Genomic DNA, 20,230 nt, shown 5'->3' on the forward strand with positions numbered 1-20,230 from the left:
ATGATAGGAAAAGAAGAAGGAATGGATGACAAGTCCCTAAAAAAGAGATTGCGTTATTTCTTCTTTTTGTTCAGTTGAATGAGAGAAAATATAATAAATTCACAATTTACTCATTAGGAGATAGGGAAGAGATAGTTCTAATTTAGGATAGTAGTAATTTAATTTGTTTGTATAATTTAGGATAGCAGTGATTTAGCCCACTTGTTTTCCTTCATTTTTCGTTCATATTTGGAGGGATGGAAATTTGTGAAGATATAATGATTATTCATCCCTCCTATTATCCTTTTTCTCCTCTACCGAGAAGTTTATTCTTTTCTATCTATCATCCCTCCCAAGGACAGATCCAGAAAATATGTGAGAGGGGGCAACCTTTAATAAAAAACGTATAGTTTTTCTCTAATTTCAATGGGAGCAAACTCAAAATTTTGTTACTATAGAATTCATAAAAGCAAAATTAGTGGGCATAATTGCAAAAAGAAAAAAATTTCAATGGGTACAATTGCCCCTGAGCCCATCACACCTGTGCCTGATCCCTTCACACATCTTCATTCCTTCTTTCCTACCGAACAAAGCATAATTATGAGGTAAATGCTATTTTTGGTGAAAATGACAGATCTTTGAATAATCAAAGAGCACTTTTACGAAGTAAAATTCTTTCCTGAAAGAAAAATAAAAAAAATAAAAAATAAAATAAAACAAAGTTGAAAATGTTATGCATGCATTATGATTTCTATTGTCTTCAATTCCTCTCTATCAGGTAAGTAGTTCCTATCCCATGCAAGTGCATAACTCACATAACAATAATTGATCAGCATGACACAAAATCCCACACCATTTGATCAAGAATGAGTAGGTACTTCATATTCTCTAGTGCTCTAGACATTGTATCAGCAACTTGCTCCCCCTGGCTATTGGAAGCCCACATTTAGTTTTTAACCGCCCCACAATATCTTTGCTATAGCTTTCTTGTATCTTCTTCAAAGTTGTCCAAATACCAATGTCAAACATTTCATTTTCATACATTTTGTTATTCAAAATACTCAATATAAAGTACTAAATATAGTTGTTTTTCATACCCTAACATTTCCCAAATGCCAATTCTCCTTACTTCAATTCTCAGAAGTCTCATCTTCATTTCTCAGATTTCTCAGTAACTCTTTTACAATATTATTGAGGGATGGCAAATCATCTATTTTATCAGCAAATCTTGCTGCAGATTTCTTATGCTGTCTTCTTGAAAAGTTGTCCAAATAACTACGTCAAACACATCATTTTCATACATTTTGTTATTCAAAGTACTCAATATAGTTGTTTTTCCCACCCCAACATTCCCCATCTCCCTGCCTCGTCATCCCATTGTTTCTGATGATCTAGCCACATTGCCATGATGCCATCCTACAAAACCAGAGATCAATAATTATTAATTTTAAATTATGCCATGTTTCATAATTTTGGCACAACTAGAATCTCCCTTAAAAAAAAATTCAGGACTCCCTACTTTTCCCGACACATATCAGTTTCCTCTCTCGGTCAACAGTCAAAATTGGTCAAAGATAACTTTTTACTGACATCAGCAAAAAATAAAATTTTAATGCCCAGATTGCCCCTTGGTTATGTTTGGCTACAGACTATATAACACTAAAGTTATTGCTCCGAGGAGGACTTCTCCAAAGTTAGTACTCCCCTCTAAGAACAGGGGCGAATCCAGAAATTGTTAATTTGGGGGGGGGGGGGGGGGGGATCGAAAGATTAAAGAGTTGGAAAATTTTAGAGGAAATAGGGTTAGACTTTAGAGGGAGAGAATGAGTGAGCTCTTTGATTTGTGTAAGATTAGGAATTTAAGAGTTCTATGTGCTTCGCCTTAGTGATTGTTTAAGGCTTGTTTGGCTTGGGCCTATTTGGTTGGGTCAATTGCTTTAAAATTGTGGCTTAAATATTGGGCTTGTTTGGATGGGTTAAAATTGGGGGACTAATACTAGAACAATATATATTTGAAGCTCTCAGCCAGCGCCAGCAACAGGTCGGATATTCTCCGGCATATCAGCCAGCGCCAGCGACAGGTCGACCGAGATGGGGTGGATTTGAAGCTCCGCGTCTTCGAATTTGCAATTGCAGTGGGAGGATTTGATTTATTTTCCTGGATAATTTTTATATAATTACTTTTAAGAAATTTGAAGACTGCTCGGATATTCTTTATTAAGATGATTTGCCAAATTTATATAATATTATATATAACTCATATATAGTTCATTGCTGACTGTTATCGATGCAGGAAATGGCTGTTTCGATTATTAGATTTAATTTCAGTGCATAACTTACCCTTTTTTATATCTTTTTGTTAATGATGAAAGCTGTAGAGACGAAGACCTTACAACTTGTAAAATATTATAAATCCGACTTAGGTGAAACAATCTTAATTAAAACCTTGTTCTTAAAACGTGTTTATTAGTTTTTGAGGCTGTTTCTTTCTTTGAACCATTCCCTCATTCATTGTATATCCTGAATTTTCTAATAACTTTTTCATGCATGAAATATGGCCTTGTGCATGTATGGTTGCTAGTTTGGTAATTTCCACAACAGTCTCCGACCCTCCGGTGCACTTAGGTTAATTTTAACGATTCCCATAGCATTGTGAAATACAAGTGCAGAGGTCTGTGATTTAATGGAAGAATTATAGTGGAAGAATTTTCTAAGTTGGCAATATATACTGTAACTGTACACAACTAAGAGAAGAGTAAGTAGTTTGAAAGAGGTGTCTAGAGCCGTAAGAGGGACTTGTTGCATTTGGATTGTAGCGCCAAGGTTCTCTACTAATTCTGTAATGATTAGTCTTGAATTATAAGTATTATATATAAGTTATATATATACATGATTGTTGTGGTGAGTCATAATCCGCCGTCACCCCACCAACGACCTCCGCGAACTGCACGTTACTACCGCCGGAGCAATTCAACGACGTGGATTTGCTCGCGAGTAGGGGGTGGCGCCGGTTCAGCGACGGCGATCGGAGTACAATATGCCGAGTAATTTAACTCACTCATTTCTCTCTCTAGAATACATTCGATTGAACAAATCACAAATCTCCTAATCTAGTCAACAAAGTTTAAAAATTAAAATTAAAATTGATCAGATTGATAGAATTGGAGGACTCGGATTGGGATTGTGATTGGTGGGCCATTGAGATTTGGAGGAAAATCTGAAAGCTAGAAAGAGGTCAAGAGTGTGTGTAGGTGCAAAATTTCGCTCAACCAATAATGACTGAGAAAAATAAAACAACTCACTCAAAAACCATAAAAATAAATAAGAACAATGTGTAGAGAAGTGTGAAATTGCTTGATCCTTTATTGGAGGTCTTAGCCCCTATTTATATACAAAAGATTGCAAAATTATGGTAGGACTCGCGTTGCTTGCCCTCCAATTCTTTCTATATAACCATACTTTTCTAATAGAGTTCTTTCCATTGTTGAATTTTCCATACATAGAACTTGCCTTGTACAGAACTTCTATCCGAATTTTCCTTCTACGGTAAATTCTTCAAATGGTAGGATTTGTGCATTCTTGGGCTGAATATATTTTGATCCGGCTGGGCTTGGGTAACAGGCCGGATGTTAAATACTCATATCTGGGCTGACGACAAGCTGGGCTGATGGCTTCTTGAGTCGGCCTTGATGGAATGGTCTTGGGCTGTAAATACCCTCAACTTGGGCTTGAGCATGATGGGCCTTATATGTCCTTGGCCTGTAGATATGGGTAGTGGTGACGTGTGCGTTTTTTATTGGAGGGAGTTTTTTTCCCTCCACACTTTGCCCCAAATTCCATTTTTAATTGAGTGACGGCTCCTATTAAAGAGGGAATTGAAACCGGTTTTCACTTTGCTTCAGAAACGGTTCGTGGCCTTTCGTTATTACTTCCGTCGCACAAGATTTTGCAAGGGTTACATTTGCCCTTGCTGCACTTCTGCGTCCTTCATTTCATCGCTTCCTTCGCTTTGTCAGGTTAGTCTCGCATCTTTCTCTTCAATCTTTCATTATGAGTACTTCATCTACTCCCGAACGTGTAGACCTTGGGGATTCTGAATCCACACCTTCATCTTCCCCCATTCGCATTAGGGCTCCCCCTCCTAGGGTTTCTACAGATCACCCTTCGTTGAATTCATCAGGTACTTCCCCTCTTCCAACCGAAACATCCACCTCAGGCTCTGATTACGTTCTTACCCATGAAGAGAAGAAAGCAATCATCTCTATTCGCCGCATCAAATTCTCTATTGCTTCGGTAATGGAAGAATTTGATGTTCCTGAAGGAGTAGACATTCCAGAATATCCCGAGGGTGCCGATTTCACCTCCGGCGAGGGAATTGAGGAGGATGAGTTGCTTCTTTCTGTAGGGCACCTTAACGCCCTCCGATTCCCTCTTCATCCCTTCTATCATTTAGTTTTCAATAAGCTAGGTCTTGTCCCCCTTCAAGTAAATCCCAATTTCTTTCGCATCCTTTCGGCGTTGTTGGTGCGCCGGAAATTAGAGGCTCTGGATTTGACCCTTGCCGACCTTCTGCTTACTTACAATATATCTAAGCATGGGACCGAGCCTGGTCGCTTTTTTTTTACCTCTCCCCTTCATCAAAGGATATGCACGAACCTTCCTTCATCCGAAAAGAAATGGAAAGAAAGGATGGTTGTAGTTAAAGGGAAATGGTTCGTGTCCCAATCAATTGCGCTTCCCATTCCGCGCAAATTCGGGAAATTAGGTATAGAATATTTAACCTCCCTTCATACCAAGTGTTCTGGCTGTTTTCCTTGCCAAGTCTTAATATTTCGCCGTATTTATGAATTTCTTGGTGTTTTTTCAGCTACATTCCCGGCCTCCGCAGCAAGGAACAGACTTTCTTTTCTTGAGGAACGAGTCTGGAGTAACCCCTCGCCTATCGAGGACCTGCTAACTTCCTCCAACCTCAAGGACATTGCTTCCAGTGCCGTTGCTGCAGACCTCATGGACCTGGCTTTACCATCCTTTGACAGTTTCCCTATGACCGAGGAGGAGGTACGGCGGGCTGAGGCTTTAAAAAAGAAAGCCGGAGATGCCCAACCCTTGGTCGTCATTGGATCAACTGAGGATGAGGTGGAGGTTGAGGAACCACCATTGAAGAAATCTCGCCTCAACCCCTCTTCCTCTGGCAAGGGCAAAGTCCCCTCTAAAAGCAGAGGGAAAAAAGCTGGGGAGGCTGAACCTGAAGATGAAGTCAGGGCCTTTGTTCTTGCTGAGACTGGAGCTCCTTGGACTCCTTCCTTCACCAGGGCTGACAGGTCAGTCCTACACTCAGGGGATTCTGTGGTTACAGACCCTTCAGTTGCACTGGCGGTGGCTCGAGGAATGTGGCTCCCAAAGGACGAGGAAGCCATCAGCCAAATGGGGTTGGAGCAACTTCTCCCCTCTGCCCCAGTCCGGGCCATAGAGGTTCGCATTGCACCTTCAGAATTATGCTACTCTTGCCTGCTTGTGTTTCTATTTATGCTTATATTCGCTTCCCTGTTAAACAGAGTCTATACCACACCATGGCCCTCTGCGCCACTGCTGAAGCTCAATCCCTCTCCATCAAGAAGTTGGAAAAGGATCTTGACAATGCAGAAAAGAGAGCCACTACTGCCTCTACCAATCTGAAGATAGCTTCTGAAGCCAAGGATGCGTACAAGAGGCAGTTGTCAGCCTCTGAGGCTAAGGTGGATTCTCTTCAGGCCGAGGTTCAACGCCTGACCGAGGCTCTTACTACTTGCTTCAAGGCAGGGAAGCAAATGCAGGGGCGCTACTCCTGTCTGGCGCACCTGGCTAGTGCTAAGGCGTTCCGGTCTGGCTATAATCAGGGCTCAGGCCCTAAGACGATGGATCCGGACGCCTTTGACAAGCAGGTAGGGGTGCACTTCCCATATGATGAAGGGCCAGAGGCTTTAGAAGCTGAAATTCGCTTTGCCGAGATGGTGAAGGCACACCTGAAGGGTACTCCTAGCTCCCCTGCTCCTGCGGCTACCTCAAGTCCTAATGTAGTGGATGCTTTTGAATCTACTCCCTTCGATCCGAAGAGGAAGTAGAACTATGTATTTTGTTTTTATGAACAGCCTGTTTTGGGATAATGAATATAACTTTTCGTTTTAGGCTTGCCTGACTTGTTTTTGCTATATGCTCTTAATATATTTCTCTAACTGGTATTGTGTTTAAACACTAAACATTGTCTTTATACTTCGGATTTATGCTATCCGTGAAAATGCAAGGATTGTGGGAAGAAGGAGATCCCTTTTAACAGTTTAGTTGATATCGCAGGACGAGTCGTATGGACAATGATTTAACTGTTAAATGAACCTTCCTCGCCTTCTACTTGCCTTCAGTATACATACTCTTTCCTTCTCATGTGTTCCTGATGTGGGGTGGAATATGATGAACTTATGACATATCCGTATACACAAGGTATTAAACACTTGGAGTCCGGAGGAAAGAGTTCTGATCTGAATAGGACACTTAGGGTCCGAAGCTGCCTCGGATACTCAGGATCCGAGGCGAATTATACATTCCCTAGCGTGGAGCCGGAGGGGGGTTTTGCCGAACCAAACACGTAGGGTCCGAGGCGAGATTTTCGCCGAGCCGAACACTTAGGGTCCGAGGCGAGATTTTCGCCGAGCCGAACACTTAGGGTCCGAGGCGAATGACCTATTCTCCGGCGCTGAGCCCGAGGGGAGGTTTAAATGAATCACTCCCCGGCGCTGAGTCAGAGGGGAGGTTTTGCCGAGCCGGACACTTAGGGTCCGAGGAGCGAGAACTACTCCCCCACGCTGAGCCTGAGGGGAGGTTGTACCGAACCGGACACTTGAGGTCCGAGGCGAAGGCGAATGGATTACTCCCCGGCGCTGAGCCCGAGGGGAGGTTTAAATGAATCCCTCCCCGGCGCTGAGCCAGAGGGGAGGTTTTGCCGAGCCGGACACTTAGGGTTCGAGGCGAGAGAACTACTCCCCGGCGCTGAGCCTGAGGGGAGGTTGTACCGAACCGGACACTTGAGGTCCGAGGCGAAGGCGAATGAATTACTCCCCGGCGCTGAGCCCGAATGGAGGTTTAAATGAATCCCTCCCCGGCGCTGAGCCAGAGGGGAGGTTGTGCCGAACCGGATACTTGAGGTCCGAGGCGAAGGCGAATGAATTACTCCCCGGCGCTGAGCCCGAGGGGAGGTTTAAATGAATCCCTCCCCGGCGCTGAGCCAGAGGGGAGGTTTTGCCGAGCCGGACACTTAGGGTCCGAGGCGAATGAATTACTCCCCGGCGCTGAGCCTGAGGGGAGGTTTATTTCATATTTTTCCTCAAATCACTTATTATGAGGCTGAAGACTCAAAAATGATAGGAGGCCAAGAAAGCGAGTAACAGTGGCTGTGAAGTTCTCCATTTGCCGACTTTAGAGACCTGCCTCCACTAATACTCCCTTCTTGGCAGCCAAATGTTGTGGACCGCGCATATATGAACCGCATTTATTCTCTATTTCTATCCGATGTGGGACATAGACTAAATTTTGTCAAAAAAGTCGGTGTAAGGAATGCCTCTGGTATTGAGCTTGACAGCTTTAAATACCAGTGGACCCTCCTTACACCGTAATTAACTATTTGAATATTCCCATATATAACAGAATGTAGCACATACTGTTTTATCGATGTGGGATAGAAAGTTTTAAGCACAGGCCATAACACATGTGTCTTATGTGCTTGTTGGTTTTTGTGTTTGTGTTTTGTTCGTTTTTGCTTTTGTTTTATAAAAATCATTGTTTTGTGCGACTTGGCATGCGCATAAAAATTGCGTAATCTTGTGCGACTTGGCATGCGCATAAAAATTGCGTAATCATAGAGTTCGTATGACTCCCCATTTTTATAAAAGAAACAAAAACAGAGGAGAGTGATATTGAATAGAGAAGCAAAATAAAGAAAAGTTTGGCTGACTGCGGACATATTCAGCCTTATTTGTGAAGAACTTATAGCAAAATTGACAAACTTAACTAATGGAAATACCTTTTCAGGTGTATTGCGTTCCAAGGACGCGCAATGGGGCGTCCGCCAGCTTCGGCCAAACGATATGCTCCTTTCCCCACTACTTCGGTCACTCTGTAGGGTCCGGTCCAATGAGGTTCCAGTTTCTTTACATGAGCTGTCTCCTGCTTCAACACCCAATCGCCTACCACAAAACTCCTGATCCTGACGCGTTTGTTATAACTGTTACACACCTGTTGTTGGTAGGCCGCGAGTCGAATTGCTGCTGCATCTCTCCTTTCGTCTACCAAATCAAGGCTATGTTCGAGTTGTTGCTCATTGTTCCCCTCCAGCACCAAGAATGTCCGAAGGGTTGGGACTATGGACTCGGTAGGAATGACAACTTCGGACCCATATGCCATAGCAAATGGGCTTTCTCCCGTGGGTCGTCTTGGAGTGGTTCGATAGGCCCAAAGCACTTGAGGGAGATTCACTTTGTCTTTAATTTCTGTAATTTTTTCTTTAAGCACCCGAATATCGTGCGATTAGTTATTTCAGCTTGCCCATTGCCTTGTGGATGACTAACTGCAGCCAACTTTTGCAAGATTCCATGTTCGCTAAAGAATTTCCTTGTACTTCTGTTATCGAGGTTCTTACCATTGTCCATTACGATGACTTTTGGTACCCCAAACCGGCAAATAATGTTGCTCCAAATGAAATGCTTTACTTCTTCGTGGGTGATGCTAGAGAAGGCTGCAGCTTCCACCCACTTGGTGAAGTAATCCGTAGCCAGAAGCACATGCTCCTTTTTGTCCATGGTTTTGGGCAATGGTCCTACTATATCAATCCCCCATTGGGCGAACGGCCATGGATTAGCCATGGCGTGCAAACCCTCGGCAGGTTGGTGCTTTATTGGACCATGACGCTGACACTTGTCACATCGTCTTGAGTACTCCTCGGCATTCCGAGCCAAGTATGGCCAGAAATAATCTTGGGTCAGAATTTTGTGTGCAAGGGATCTTCCTCCGGAGTGGTTTCCACAATCTCCTTCATGAACTTGTTTTAGAATTGTGAGAGCCTCAGTAGGGGTTACACACTTGAGATAGGGACCGGAGAATGACCTTCGGTACAACTGGTTATTAATGATGGCATACTTAGCCGCGGTAAGCCTAAGCTTCCTTGCCTCAGCTTTCTGATTCGGGAGAACCCCTTCCTTGAGGTAGGCTTCGATTGGATCAATCCAGCAGGGCTCGCGTGGTACTTCCGGGATCACCATCACCTCTTGCTGGGGATTAATGCTAGGTCCTTCGAGAACATCGATTGAAACAAGCCGAACCAATTCTTCATCTGAAGACGATGCGGCTGCGGCCAATCGATCTGCTTCGGCATTTTCATCTCGTGGTACCTGATGGAACTCGATTTGATCGAACTCTCGGATAGCACTTTCTACAGCATCTTTGTATGACTTCATACGTTCCTCCTTGGGAGAATATTGCCCTGTCACTTGATTGATCACAAGCTGTGAATCACTAAAAACTTTTAAACATCGTACCTGTAGCTGTTTAGCTAGCCGAAGTCCGGCGAGCATTGCCTCATACTCGGCCTCGTTATTAGTAGATGGGAAATCTAGCAGAATTGACTGCTGCAGCTTGGTACCCTCGGGTGTTGTGATGTCAATAGCAGCCCCTGCCCTCTTCCGGTTGGACGAGCCATCAACTCGTAACTCCCAGTATGGTTCTGGAAGTGTCGGTTCCTCAGGTTGATCTTCGTACTCTAGTAGGAAATCCGCTACCGACTGCCCCTTGTGAGATACCTTCGGTGCATAGGTGATGTCAAAAGAGCTAAGTTCAATAGCCCATTTTGTAATTCAACCAGACAGGTCTGGTTTAGCTAGGATAGCTCGTATAGGGTAATTTGTAAGTACCACTATGCTGTGAGACTCGAAGTAATGTCGAAGTTTCCTCTTGGCATAAATTAACGCCAGGATTACCTTTTCTGTCTTGCTGTACCGTGTCTCGGCATCCGTCATAGTTTTGCTTGTGTAAAAGATTGGGTGCTGAACCTTGTCTTCTTCTTTGATCAACACTGCACTTGTTGCTATAGCTGATATTGCCAGGTACAGGATGAGAGTGTCTCCGGGCGTTGGAGCAGAAAGGATTGGGGGTTTTGCCATGTAGCTTTTCAATTGATTGAGAGCTTCCTGCTGCTGAGGTCCCCACATATCTTTGTTTTTGGATCGAATAGCATCAAAGAAAGGTTTATACTTATCAGATAATCGGGATATGAACCGGCTGAGAGCCGCAATTCGGCCGGTTAGAACTTGCACTTCCCTGCGAGTTTTCGGTTCCTGGTTCTATATGAGTGCCTTTGCCTGAGCTGGGTTTACTTCTATTCCTCTTTTATTTACGACGTGCCCAAGGAACTGTCCTGACGAAACGGCGAAGGAGCACTTGGTGGGGTTCAGCTTCATATTGTATCTCTTGAGAGTATCAAAGACCTCCTGGAGGTGCTTCGGGTGGTCCTCTTTCCGTATACTTTTAACCACCATATCATCGATATAAGCTTCAACTGTATTGCCCAGTAGATTACTGAAAATTTTATTGACAAGTCGCTGGTAGGTGGCTCCGGCATTCTTTAGACCGAAGGGCATCACTCTGTAGCAGTAAGTGGCCGTTTCTGTGATGAAAGCAGTTTTCTCCTCATCTTCAGGATTCATGGGAATCTGATTATAGCCAGAGTATGCGTCGAGGAATGTGAGCCTTTCATAACCCGTTGTAGCATCCACCATTTGATCAATCTTGGGCAGAGGAAAGCTATCTTTTGGGCAAGCTTTGTTAAGGTTGGTATAATCTACGCACACCCTCCATTTCCCATTCTTCTTTTGAACGACTACTACATTCGAGAGCCATTGTGGGTATTGCACCTCTCGAATGAATCCTGCTTGTAACAGTTTATTCACTTCCTCAGCTATTATGCGATTGCGTTCAGGTGCGAACCGTCGGTGCCTCTGTTTGACTGGCCTGAATTCTGGGTTAACCCTCAAACTATGGCATGAGACTGTAGGATTGATCCCCACCATATCTGAGTGATCCCAGGCAAAGACATCCGAATTGCACCGAATAACCCTGATCAACGCTTCCTTCTCTTCGGCTGTGCAAGATGAGCCAATGTAGGTGATCTTCTGAGGGTCTCCGAGGACTACCTCTACAGCTTCGAGGGACTCCTCGGTAGGTGCCTCAACTTCGGCTTCTTCCTCTGCCTTGAGATACTTGGGCAGAGGATACTGTAGCTGCTATTTGATTGCGTCTTTGGGATTCGCCTCTGACTGAGGTGATTTCGACGCTTTCTTTGCTTCGTGTAGCGTTAGCATGTAACATTCTTTGGCAGCAACCTGGTCTCCCCAGAGGTCGATGACGTCCCTGCCATCCGGGGATTAAACACCTCATTACTTGATGAAGCGTAGAAGGGACTCCATTCATACGATGGATCCAACCTCTTCCCATAATGAGGTTATAAGATGGATGAATCTCTGTCACGACGAAGTTTTCCTTTAGACTTCTCTTTGCTGCAGTAACGGATAGATCGACCACCCCAAGCGGATTCACCTTAGTACCATCAAATCCCATTAGGGGGCCGGAAGTTGGCCTGATGGATGATGGCGAAATCCCCAACTGATCAAAAGCTGTTTTTGTAATGATGTTGGTGCTACTTCCCGGATCTACCAGCACTCTCTTGATCATGTAATTCGCTACCAGGAGGCTGATGACCAAGGGGTCCTCATGCGGGCGCTGGACTCTAGAAAGGTCATTGTTACCGAATCCAATGTTGATGCTGCCTGGTGTAACTGTGTTTACCGAAGACAACCTGCGTAACTTATGAGCCTCTCGCAGCCTGGATCTGTACAACTCTTCAGATTCTTCATCATCCTCTGACCTTCCGTGTATGGCATGGATAACCTTTACCTGACCGCTTTCTACCCGTCGAGGGTTAACCTCCCGAGGTCTTACGTGCTCCTTTGTGGCGAGATACTCCACCAATTCTCCTCTCGCTATCATCCTTTCTACTTGTTGCTGTAGGGATCTGCAGTCATCGGTGGTATGCCCATAATCTCTATGGTAGGCACAATGTTTGCTTTTGTCCCTCTGCTCCAACGGTTGCTTCATGGGCTGAGGAGTTGCGAACCTCGTCTTATTCTCTTGGAATAGGCGCGCCAAGGTAGTACGGAGAGGGGTAAGCCTGTCCTATGTCCTTCGCCTTTTCTCAGACGCTTGGGTGACTTGTGTGGCGGTATGAGGGACCTTCTGCATCCTTGTGCTCGCAGCTTTCTCTCGAGACTTGTTTTCCACCGTGACGAGGGTAGCGTGCTGTGCACGGTGGGCTACATTTTCCTCCAACCGGATGTAGATTTGTGCCCTAGCGTTCAAAGTCTGCATATCCGGGGGGGAATATTTGACTAAGGATGTGTGAAACTTGGTTCCCTGGATCATCGCCAACTTAAACGTTTCGATTGCCATGGCAGGATGGCAATCTGCTATCTCCGAGGCCTCCATGTTAAACCTGGATAAAAAATCTTGCAAAGTTTCTCCCTTCCTTTGCCTTATGGTGAAAAGGCTGGCGATACTTTTCTTCTGCTTCTTATTTCCGCAATACTGGGCTAAGAACATGGTGCACAAGGTCTCATAGTCAGGGATAGACTTGTGTGGCCTATTCCTGAACCATTCTAACGCTGCTCCGGTTAAACTGGTAGGAAAAACCTTACACATCCACGGATCGTTATGATCGTCCAGTGCCATCTTTTGCGCATAATGATCAAGATGCCGAGAGGGGTCTCCTGTCCCATCGAACTGGGTGAAGGATGGCATAGTGAACTTCTTCGGCCTCTCCACAAGGTACACCTCGTCAGTAAAGGGGGTCTTGACCAAGGAATTCTTGTGCTCTCTAGCCATCTCGGCTGGTGTCTGGACTCTCAAGAGCTTCTTTTCGTCGAAGGCATCTTGTACACGTGCGCCATCCGGAACGCCATTGGACCATACCGTAAGCCTATGGCTGGACTCGGCCTGTTCGTCCTGAGTGCGATGCGGGAGATTATCCGAAGCAACCGCCTCGGACCTCGTCCCTTGCTTTTGCTGAACCTCACTAGGTCGAGCCCCGTTGGGTGGTGTCTCGTTGGCTGGAGGCTCGTGAACCGGAGGTAAATTCCGGGTGGGAGGTGGTGCCGCAGCATCGCCTGGTGGTGGTTGTGGCGTTAGCCTGGCCATGGCCGTGTGCAGCGTATGAGTCTGCTGCTGAAGCGTAGCTATCTGGGCGACACTCGTATCGTTTGCTTGCCGGAGTGTCTCAAATTGGTGCAAGAACTCTTCTCGCATCTTTTGCATCAATTCTATCTGTTGATTCATTACTGACTCTCCGTTTGACATTCCAGACACGATTAAAGGATTTATTTTGAAGAACAAGTGGGAGTATATTTCTATACGGTTTCCACAGACGGAGCCAAAGTGTAGGTGCAAAATTTCGCTCAACCAATAATGACTGAGAAAAATAAAACAACTCATTCAAAAACCATAAAAATAAATAAGAACAATGTGTAGAGAAGTGTGGAATTGCTTGATCCTTTATTGGAGGTCTTAGCCCCTATTTATATACAAAAGATTGCAAAATTATGGTAGGACTCGCGTTGCTTGCCCTCCAATTCTTTCTATATAACCATACTTTTCTAATAGAATTCTTTCCATTGTTGAATTTTCTATACATAGAACTTGCCTTGTACAGAACTTCCTATCCGAATTTTCCTTCTACGGTAAATTCTTCAAATGGTAGGATTTGTGCATTCTTGGGCTGAATATATTTTGATCCGGCTGGGCTTGGGTAACAGGCCGGATGTTAAATACTCATATCTGGGCTGACGACAAGCTGGGCTGATGGCTTCTTGAGTCAGCCTTGATGGAATGGTCTTGGACTGTAAATACCCTCAACTTGGGCTTGAGCATGATGGGCCTTATATGTCCTTGGCCTGTAGATATGGGTAGTGGTGACGTGTGCGTTTTTTATTGGAGGGAGTTTTTTTTCCCTCCACAGTGTGGATTCATTAGGGTTCTCCATAGGAGGTGGTGTTGATCGGCGGCGGAGGTAGAAACAAGACCTTCGGCGTTTTCTCCTAACGTAAGTGACGAGGGATGAGAGAAGAAGCATTGATTGATTGAAGATCATAAAACTGTATTGCCGTACATGTGAACTGAGAGACGGACTCGATGGTCTCGAAGCCCTTTGGAGGTTCAAACCTTGCTGTGCCGATCTTTCCCTCCCGATGCCCGAGAAACCCTAACAATCCGCGATGTCGGCCATCCACAGAGCCGGCCAAGGCCAGCGCTTCCGCCGCCAATTGCTCTCCTCATCCGTTTGGTTCACTGACTAGTTGTTTGGTCCAACAGATAAACCTAACCTTGGCGGGAGTTATAAAACAAATTGTTTGGTCAAGTGTATATAAGAAAAGAGTAAATCAGTCATTACATTAATTTATTTGTTTTTGTCTTGACAATGTTTGACGGGGGTCTGAAAAAAAAAAAAAAAAAAAAAAAAAAAAAACACATTGCAAGGTTGAAAACTACTAAAATTGTCAGAATATATCATAAAATATACCATTAGTATATTGTGTAATATATTCTAACTTTGTATAGAATTATCATATATATATATATATATATTATTAGTGTACTGTATAATATATTCTAATCTTGTATAGGATTATCATATATATAGTTACCATATACATATAGGGTTACTTGTTCATTACACATAACCCTACCTATATAAACCCCTTTCGTATGAATCTCATACACATCAATACAATATGCAGTTTCTCTTATTTATATATAACATGGTATCAGAGCTAAATTCTATGTCTTCTTTATTTTAAAATTTTTTTTTTTGCTTTATTCTCTGATGGCTTCCAATAAGTTCATCAAGCATACATCCTGTTAGGGGTTCGAATTTGAGCTTCAGCAAGTCTTTTCGCAATTCTAAGTATACTAGGCGAAAGATCAACCAAAAATAGCCAGAAAACACCACGCACACCTTCCCACCAGAAGGTTCAGCCAGCTTTTTCCATTAGCCACGTGCCTCCACGTCGCCACGCCCTGCCACACTCCTAGGCGCGTTAGTTCCACGCTGCGGCACGTGTCAGGCCACGTCAACAGTTTAAGAATTTTTTTTTTGAAAACACCAATTCAACCCAGTTTTTCACGCTGATTCCTGATTCCGAATTTGCAGTTCGTTTTTGCATTTAGGATTTCCAAATGGCTCAAAACGAGTTAACTCATCCTATTTCAGTTATTCTTAATGGTGACAATTACTTCTTTTGGAATCAATCTATGCCAACCTTTCTGAAAGGTTGCAAGCTATGATCCTATGTCACCAGAGATTGTACAAAACCTACTCAAGCCAAAGAAGAGACATCAGATGCCTTGCCTATGTAACACTTGTTGAAGAATCACAAGATCATCACATGGTTACGCAACACATCCAATTCTTCCATTGGTATGGAATTTGGGAGTTATGAGACTACCAAGGAGGTCTGGGACATGCTTGCCTCTCTCTACTCTGGTTCTGATGGGGCTTGCCAATTTCAATTAATGGTTCAACTTTCTACTCTTAAACAAGAAGGCCAGCGAATTATTGAATTCATCTCTCAAATGAAATAATTTATTTTAACAAGCAAAATATATTAAGTGTAATTCAATAAGAAATGGTATTATGGTTATTTAATGAAAAATAGGTAAAACAATGGAGCATTTTGCAACTAAATGTGATAGTTTAGGGGGTTTTATCCACAAAATATAGTTCAGGAGAGTTATTTGTAAATTTAGACATACTTAGAGGGGTTTTTTTTGCCCTTTATCCTATGATTTATAAGTTACAACTTTCATGTTACATTGATTAAGTATTCATCTACCATATATAATATTACTTCATATATAAAAAATATATGTCTTCTTTTAATCTTGCACATGCTTCCAACGACAAGAACAAAGAATTTGTTGCATTTAAACTAGTATAAGAAAGAAAAAGAAGATTTTAAGGGAAGAACTAATAATTTTTAATCTATTTTCTCAAAAAAAATAATAATAAAGAAAAGAAACTAGTTATTAGGTTTCAACTGACATACACATATTGAAGAGACTGAGTGAAGACCCGTTGACTGACATTGCAAAAGATAAGAACTAGGATTGTATCCCTATTGTGGATAGGGATGGCAAAATCCCTATACCCGGCGGGTCCTCGTTCCACCCGCCTTGTTTATGGCGGGTTTGGGGACTCATTTATGTAAATGGGAAGGGAATGTGAATTGTATTTGAAACCCGACAGGGGATGGGGTAGGAACGGGGGAGGGTAACCCCGCCCGTTTATAGTGCATTTTTACAAATTTGTCCTTACATGTTATAAAATATTACTAAATTACAAAGCTATATAATACATTCACTTCTGAAAACTGAAACCCTAGATCTATTCCCCCGAGTCGTTGTGCATCAAATATCTGATCATATTTTAACTTGTTATAATTATGCTGAAGTTTTATTAAATTATTAGGTTGAAAATATTAAGACTGTGTTAAAGGGCGGGGATGGGGTTGAAAATTAAATGAGTATGGGCCGAGGATGGGGGTAAAAAATTTGACCGGGAAGGGGAATGGGGAATGAGATCCCCGCCCACTTCGCCCCATTGCCATCCTTAAAAAATCTGGCCTCGTAGCCTAGAGAAAAGTAAGAAGTGAGGTGAATCAGCTGGTTCAAATGGAAATTCTCTTAGACATGGGAACTCTCACCGTTCAGGTGAAAAGTGACTCCTTGCTGGTTTTGAGCCAGCTTACATGAAATCCAGCCGGAAGGTGCCCACGTGCTTGTTCGAGAGGGGCCGGAGAGCGAGTGGTTAGTGGCGAGGTATATATTATCATACTTTTCCCTATATTGTCATTCAATTTTGCCATTGCTCTCTTTCAATCTCCTTGACCCAAAATAGTACTTTTCATTCAATCACTTCAATTAATGTTCTTTCCCAAATCAATGACAAGTGAATTATAGCCTTGGCATATTTCTTATTTTTTCTCTTTCTGAAGTTCAAGAGATTTTTGCCTTCTTCTTTGAAGTTCCAGTGCCTAATCTAGTGAGTTTATATACACATAAAAATAGCATGTATGACAGAAAGGAAAAAATAAAAATAAAATAATGCTCAAGATCATTTATCTAAGGGACTTGATAAATCTAAAATCTTCCATTCAACCTTCTTAATATAAAAAATTAATAATAAAAAATAATAAAATAAAAAATCTTCCATTCAACTGACTAATAATTGTTCTAATTAGTTGGGTTGTAAAATTTGGGAATCATAACATCAGTAAAAGTTATAAAGATCTAACTCTTCTCCCCCTTCATCTTCTCATCAACAAAACAAAAACCAGAAAAGGGTTTGTCGTTATACATGTTTTTATACAGTCCAAAGCCTATTTCTCAGCAAATGTGTAAACAATTTTAATCATATGTAACGTGTGTTTATATGCGCAGGAAAGCTTAGGTCAAACATATTGCAAATGAAAACAATCTAAAACCGAAATTGAGGGTTTTAATAGCCGATTTATAGTGAAAAAACGAAGTTTCGTACGAACTTACAGTGAACAACAGAGTTGGTGTTGGCCGGAAAGTCAATCAGCGTTTGGATTCGCGGCGAGTTCCAAGTTGAAGGGGAATATAGTCACACAAGGGTTAACAGAGTCTCGGTGGATCTTTCGATCCCTTGAGTTGACACGTGGGGGTAATATATACATTATATACATATACATATTATATATATGAGTCCATTTCGTATTGCTTTTTCTTAAACAATCAAAAGATTGAAAAGGATGAGGGAGAGGATTTTTTTTTAAATATTGACTTTGGGAGGCATGTTTTAGAGTCGAAAATATGTTTTTCATAAAATGAATTTTTGAAACTTTTTTACCCGAAAAACTATTCACTTATTTTCTATGGTTTCCTTAACCATGGTTAGTTTTGAAAAATTTTAAAATATTTTGGAGGTATCATATTTCGTGTTTCTAAATTGTTAGATGTGGTTAGTAACAGATTCAAAAAAATTTATGAAGTACGGCGACTTTTTAATTTATGGGGAAAAATTTATGTGGTGGGTTCATTTTGTAATTTTAATGGGTTTTTTTAAAAATAATTGAAAAAATCTAAAGTATAAAATGCAAAAAAAAAAAAAAATAGTCGGACGAATTGTAATTTTAGTGGAGGCATCTTTATAAATTCTTAAACTATAAAATGCAAAAAAAAAAAAAAAAAAAAATAGTGGGGCGAATTGTAATTTTAGTGGGAGCATCTTTATAAATTCTTAAACATTTGAAGTATAAATGCAAAAAAAAAAAAAGAATCCAATGGGGGCATCTTCATAATTTTTTTTTAAAAAAAGATATAAAATGAAAAATATAAAAAACCCAAGTCCTATGCTGGGTCTGGGTGTGGTGGTGGGGCCTACCACATAGATGATCCAATCACAAAGAGATCTCGAGTACGGTAACTGAGGTATTGTAGAACTTCTTGTTAGTTTTTTGAATTTGCTTTGTTAACAAAATTTGCATTAGTGCAAAAACATCTTTGGTTTAAGGTTCACACTTCAAACAAAATCCAATTAGCAAAAGCGTACAAGAAATTTACAATGCTAATATATGGAGTAGAATAAAGAAGATCTCCTCATGTAGTACAAGATATTTTTATGTCACGCTACATAAAACATCATTATGTAATATAATATATCAGTCTACATGCAAGGTAAGTTGTTACATAAACGATCTAAAATTCTAGAGTTAGTGCGCAACCAATGTGAAGTTGTTGCGGTGACGCATGATACCTAGCGTCTTTGAATTCTACTATAGTTTATTATTCTACCATAGTATATTAACAACTGAAGCCCAAAAATGTCCCTATTTTGGAAACTTTCATTATTGTAGTTTCTTTATTTTTGAAAATGAAAATCAATAACTTGTTTTTAAAAGTGAACAAAAAAATAAATAAATAAAAGAAAAGAAAAAGAAAAAGAAAAGAAAAAATAGTTTGATAAACAATAACAAATTCGTCCTAATTGCTCTGTTCAGTTTCATCCCTGTGTGCTCACCAGAAGGTTTCTACTTGTTTTATAATTTACAAGTCAATATTATTTGAAATAAAATGAGATGCAAAATTAAGAAATCAAGTATTAGGCCAATTTTATAAGGCTGGTAAGTTCTTCAGTAACTTAGATGTGTGTTTAAGCATATATTTTCATAATTCAAATTAGGGCTGTAACTCAGACGGATCCAACTTGAAATAAACCGAGCCCAGCCCGAAATTTTGTGGGCTTGGGCAACGCTTCTTATGCTTTCATAGACAATGTATAACCAATGCTCCATGTGCTTTTTCTCTCTTTCCATGTTTGCTCATTATGTAACCAACCAAGAGGATCAATTGCTGTGATCACCAGAAGGTTTCTACTTGTTTTATAATTTAAAAGTCAATATTATTTGAAATAAAATGAGATGCAAAATTAAGAAATCATGTATTCGGCCAATTTTATTAGGCTGGTAGATGTGTGTTTAAGCTCATTTTTTCATATTTCAAATGCCTAATTTGTGTGTGGTAAATGGTAATGGTTTCTTTCTAGAACAAATGCATCATTCTCTTGTTGTTTGAATTACTCAGTTCAGAAGACAGGGATGGACCAGAAAAATAGATTAAACTCTTGGAGAGTTTGATGGATAAGATTGGTTAAGGGACTGTTGAAAGATTGAGTCAAGGTTCCCATAGCAGAGAAGAAGTACATCTACGACACTTGGGTGATTAAGATCAAACTTTTTTTGCACCTTTAAGTTGCTTTTGTTTGGATGTAAAATATTTTTTAGAAAATATTTATTTTTTAATTTTTTGGTGTATGGTTGTCGTAAAACCTAACAAAAATAATTTATCTATCAATTTTTGACAATTTATTTTATACGTTCGCCCGATGGACTCGACCTAGACTTTTGCCAAATACCGAAAAATAAAAATAAAAAAATAAAATTCCATCAAGTAGCCAACCATCAAGTGTATAATTCATAAGCAGATTTTTTTGGGTGGTAATCAACAATTCACGATCATATATAATTTATTCACAGAATGTTATAGCGCTTCCAAACATTGCAAAAGTAACCGAAACCTGAGATAGAAAACAACTAGATAAAAAAAA

The 20,230-nt window shown here is 41.3% G+C and overlaps 2 long non-coding RNA genes across 2 annotated transcripts; one reads left to right on the forward strand and one right to left on the reverse strand.

Annotated features, from left to right (window-relative positions):
• Nucleotides 1-670: 670 nt before the first annotated feature.
• LOC132298990 (uncharacterized) lies at nt 671-17,906 on the reverse strand. The gene is made up of 2 exons (XR_009479998.1): nt 17,647-17,906; nt 671-1,395 (listed from the first exon to the last, which is right to left on the reverse strand). It is a non-coding gene; the product is annotated as an uncharacterized LOC132298990 (long non-coding RNA).
• On the forward strand, nt 16,726-20,213 carry LOC132298995 (uncharacterized). The gene is made up of 2 exons (XR_009480001.1): nt 16,726-16,920; nt 19,713-20,213. It is a non-coding gene; the product is annotated as an uncharacterized LOC132298995 (long non-coding RNA).
• The last annotated feature ends 17 nt before the right edge of the window (nt 20,214-20,230 follow it).

The sequence above is a fragment of the Cornus florida genome, unplaced genomic scaffold, assembly GCF_030987335.1.
Source record: "Cornus florida cultivar Cherokee Brave unplaced genomic scaffold, ASM3098733v1 CherokeeBrave_3.0.0_Hap2_Chr01, whole genome shotgun sequence".
NCBI lineage: Eukaryota > Viridiplantae > Streptophyta > Magnoliopsida > Cornales > Cornaceae > Cornus > Cornus florida.